General features: G+C 37.0%; 1 non-coding gene across 1 annotated transcript; it reads left to right on the top strand.

Moving 5' to 3' along the window:
* The first annotated feature begins 4,568 nt into the window (after nucleotides 1–4,568).
* LOC118348359 lies at nucleotides 4,569–4,675 on the top strand. The gene has a single exon (XR_004801453.1). It is a non-coding gene; the product is annotated as a small nucleolar RNA R71 (small nucleolar RNA).
* The last annotated feature ends 561 nt before the right edge of the window (nucleotides 4,676–5,236 follow it).

The following is a 5,236-nucleotide window of genomic DNA, read 5'->3' as shown; positions in this document are numbered from 1 at the left end:
CTTATGTTCAAGCTTAACGGGAAGATGACATGCCTTTCCATATACCAAGCGATAAGGGGACATGTTAAGAGAGGTTTTAAAGGCTGTCCTATAAGCCCAAAGTGCATCAGTAAGCCTTAAAGACCAATATTTTCTGTTGGGGTTGACTGTTTTTTCTAAGATGTGCTTAAGTTCCCTATTAGCTAATTCAGCTTGCCCATTCGTTTGCGGGTGATATGGAGTGGAAACCTTATGGTGTATACCATATTTTTTCATGAGGGCAGCAAATGGTTTGTTGCAAAAATGAGTTCCATTATCACTAATGATAGCTTTAGGCATGCCAAATCTAGCAAAAATGTTTTCTTTCAAAAACTTAAGCACAATCTTATGGTCATTTGTTTTAGAAACATAATCAACAGCCACGAGGATATACAAATAACCAAAAGAAGATGGAAATGGCCCCATAAAATCAATCCCCCAACAATAAAAAATATCAATGACCAAAATGGGTTGTAAAGGCATCATGTTTCTCTTAGTGATAGTGCCTAGTTTTTGACATGGCTCACAAGTTTTACAAAAATCATACGCATCCTTAAACATACGCGGCCAATAAAACCCACTTTTTAAAATTTTTGCAACGGTTTTATTTGAAAAAAATGCCGCCCACAAGCCTCATTATGACAAAAAGAAAGAACAACTTGTATCTCATGATTAGGCACACATTTCCTTATGATTTGGCCAGAACAATATTTAAACAAGTAAGGATCATCATAAAAGAATGACTTTACCTCATGCTTGAATTTTCGTATGTCTTGAGCACTCCAATGGGGTGGAGTTTGTCCTGTCACCAAAAAATTAACTATGTCAGCAAACCAAGGCAAATTTTCAACTGACATTAATTGTTCTTTAGGAAAAGAGTCAAGGATAGGGATATTGTGCTCATTTTCAGCAAATGTAAGCTGAGACAAGTGGTCGGCAACTACGTTTTCAGCACCCTTCTTGTCTTTGATGATAAGGTCGAATTCTTGGAGAAGAAGAATCCATCGGATTAAATGTGGTTTAGCATCCTTCTTCGACAATAAGTACTTTAACGCTGCGTGGTCAGTGAAAACAACCACAGGAGAACCAAGGATATAAGTTCGAAACTTGTCTAATGCAAAATTACAGCAAAGCAATTCCTTTTCTGTGGCAGAGTAATTTCTTTGGGCTCCATTTAGAGTTCTACTTGCATAAGAAATGACATGTGGGAACGTATTTCTACGCTGTCCAAGAACAGCTCCTTTGGCTACATCACTAGCATCACACATTATCTCAAAATGAATAGACCAAACAGGGGGCTGCATGATAGGGGCTGTAGTGAGCAAAATTTTCAACTTATCAAAAGCATCTTGACAAGAAGAGGTCCATTCAAAAGCAACATCATGCATAAGTAACTCACACAAGGGTTTAGAGATAGAACTAAAATTTTGAATGAATCTCCAATAAAACCCAGCATGCCCAAGAAATCTGATTTCTTTTACTGTTTTGGGTATAGGAAGCTTGGAGATAAGCTCGATCTTAGCTTTATCAACCTCAATACCTCGTGATGAGACTATGTGACCAAGAACTATGCCTTGTTGAACCATGAAATGACACTTTTCCCAATTGAGAAGCAAATGCTTCTCTTCACACCTGACTAAAAGAACTTGTAAGTTAGTCAAACATGCATCAAAAGAACTACCAAATACTGAAAAATCATCCATGAATACTTCCAAACAGTTTTCAATCATGTCGCTGAAAATACTAAGCATACATCTTTGGAAAGTAGCTGGTGCATTACATAGTCCAAAATGCATTCTTCTAAGGGCAGGTTTGGGGGGTGGGATGAGACACAAAATTCTCATCTCATCTCATTTCATCATTACACCTTTTTCAAATCCTCATACAAAATATAATAAACAATTCAACTTTTTCAAATCCCAATTCAACTTTTTCAAATTCCAATACAATAATAATATTAAAACATAATATTTTAAACACTGAAACAAAATACAAAATTCTCATCTCACCCCCCAAACCTGCCCTAAATGCAAAAGTGCCAAACGGACAAGTAAAATTTGTTTTCTTTTGATCTTCAGGCGCTATTTCTATTTGGTAAAAACTAGAATATCCATCAAGAAAGTAATAGAAATCATGGCCTGCAACTTTTTCTAACACTTGATCAAGAAATGGCAAAGGGAAATGATCTTTCCTAGTGGCGGCATTCAACTTCCTATAATCTATACACATTCGCCAACCAGTAGAAATTCTAGTAGGAATCAGTTCATCTTTCTCATTTTTCACAATGGTAAGCCCATATTTTTTTAGAATTACATGAATGAGACTTACCCACTTGCTGTCCACAATAGGGTAGATGATTCCCACGTCAAGTAATTTCAAAACCTCTATTTTTATCACCTCTTTCATGGTAATTTAATCTCCTTTGCATCTCCCTAGAGACTTTAACATTTTCTTCTAAATAAATCCTATGAGTGCACATAAGAGGATTTATACCTTTTATATCTGCGATTGTCCACCCAATGGCACCTTTGTGTTGCTTTAAGACTTCCATCAATTTCCCTTCTTGATCATGAGAGAGTTGGGCTGAAATCACCACTGGGAAGGTGCTGTCCGGTCCCAGAAATGCATATTTCAGGTCATTTGGCAATGGCTTCAGCTCTAGTGTTGGGATTTCATTTGCGGAAGGCTTCAAACTTGCTGTCAACGGTGGGAGTTGCTCAATCTTTGGTCTCCATTTAGTCTCAAATTTATTTTCTACATTAAAAACATGAGAAACATCAATGGGGGTGTCATCAGTGAGGAGTTCACAAATATTTTCCAACTCAAACTGCAGGTTAGTGGGCTGGTATGCCAAATAAGTCTCTTCCTCAAGGATGTCTTCCAACAAATTCACTTCTTGTACATCTTCCAAGTCTTGAGGTTGCCTACAAATATTGAAAATGTTTAGTTCAAGGGTCATGTTCCCAAAACTCAGTTTTAAAACACCACTCCTACAATTTATTAATGCATTTGAAGTAGCAAGAAAAGGTCTCCCAAGAATCACAGGTGCTTGGAAAGAAGATTTTGGTGTCAAGTGAACATCCAACACAACAAAATCAACGGGATAAAAGAATTTATCCACTTGAACCAAGACATCCTCAACAACTCCTCTTGGCATTTTAATAGACCTATCCGCTAGTTGTAAAATGATAGGAGTTGGTTTTAATTCTCCCAAACCAAGTTGCTCATAAATATTATATGGCAGTAAATTCACACTTGAACCTAGATCTAACAATGCTTGACCAATTTTTGAACTTCCTATAACACAAGCAATTGTTGGTGAACCGGGGTCTTTATATTTTGGTGGGGTATTGCTCTGAATTATGGCACTGACCTGCTCAGTAAGAAAAGCTTTCTTTTGCACATTTAATTTCCTTTTAACCGTACACAAATCTTTAGAAACTTAGCATATGTAGGAATTTGTTGAATAGCATCCAACAAAGGGATATTAATCCTAACTTGCTTGAATATTTCTAAAATTTCAGATTGGTGTTTGTCTTTGTGCAGAGGAACCAATCTTTGAGGAAAAGGAGTAGGTACAGGACATGAAATCTTTTCAGTTTCAGTTTCATTTTATTCAAACTCACAATTTTCAGCCTCATTTTGTACAGGTTTAGAGACCTTACCAGCCTTGTCTGAACCTTGAGCTGGAATGTTCACCACCCTACCATTTCTCAAAGTAGTGACCGCCTTCACTTGCCTCACATTTGAACTCTCAACCGCTCCTTGTGGTGGCTGACTTTGTGGATTGGGTTGAGGCTGTGCATGAAGTTTTCCTTTCTCTTGAGAGCTCCATGCCGTAGTCATCTTTGTAAGTGTGCTCTGAATGTCATTTATCGCTTAAGAGTTTTGATTGTTGATTGTTGCTTGACCTTGCATAAACTACTGCAAGGTGTTTGACAATTGTTGTACCGTATCTTCAAATCTCTTCTTTTGCATTGGAGGTGCTTGAATTGCGAATTGAGAGGGTCCCGGAGCCAAGGCTGCTGGAGCTACTTGCTGGTCATTCCTCCACCCAAAATTTGGGTGGCTTCTCCATCTTGGATTATAAGAATTAGAATAAGAACCAGAATATGATTTTTGTATCATATTTACAGCATTAGATTGGTTCAACAATACCTCTTTGAATGCGGGGATCGTGGGACACTCATTAGTTGAATGCCCATGATCCTCACATATGCTACACTTCTCTGAATTTCTATGGACAGCATGCACTTCATTTACCTTTTTCAATTCCATAGCTTCCATTTTTCTAACAACAAGGTTAATTTAGCACGCAAATCATCACCCTCTTTAAAGTATATTTTTCATGACCAGACTCAACTTGCCTAGACCTATCATGCACATCAGTTGTGTCCCAAGATTGAGCATTTTCAGCAAGGTAATCAAAATATTCAAATGCTTCCTCAGGCTCTTTGTCAAAAAATTCTCCATTACACATGGTTAGTACAAATTGGCGCATTTTATGTGTCAAACTTTCATAAAAAAAACTTATCAAACGCTAATTTTCATAACCATGATGAGGACAAGCATTTAAAAGATCCTTGAACCTTTCCCAACTTTGATAAAAAGTTTAAGAATCTTTTTGGGTAAAGTTCATGATTTATCTTTTAAGTGCATTTGTCCTATGTATTGAAAAAAATTTCTTCAAAAATTCAGTTTGCATTTCCTGCCATGTGCCTATGGATCTAGGTCTTAATGCATTTAGCCACGTTTTAGCCTTATCTTTCAAGGAAAATGGAAACAACTTTAGTCTAATAACCTCCTCAGTGCATGTTCGGTCCATGAATGTAGAACAAACCTCTTCAAATTCTTTGATATGAAGGTATGGATTCTCGGAATCCATGCCATGAAAATGTGGAATTAATGGAATCATTCCAGGTTTGAAATTAAAGACATTTGCATTAAAAGGTAGGATTATGCATGAGGGTGTGCTAGTTCTGACAGGTTGTAAATAATCTCTAAGTGTCCTATTCTGATTCACTCCTTCCCGATCATGATTCTCATTTTCAGCCATGGTACTATTAGTGTCAAAAGATGACTCAAGAGGAAGTGATGCTGAGGTAAAAGATGCTTGTGATTCTGTCCTAACCAATCGAGAAGTTTGTTCCCTAGTCCAACCAGTAATATAAACAAGAACAGAAAATAAAAGAATATGCAAGACAAAAAAAAAAAAAAT

The sequence above is a fragment of the Juglans regia genome, chromosome 4, assembly GCF_001411555.2.
Source record: "Juglans regia cultivar Chandler chromosome 4, Walnut 2.0, whole genome shotgun sequence".
NCBI lineage: Eukaryota > Viridiplantae > Streptophyta > Magnoliopsida > Fagales > Juglandaceae > Juglans > Juglans regia.
This window is presented reverse-complemented; position numbering and strand designations above follow the sequence as displayed.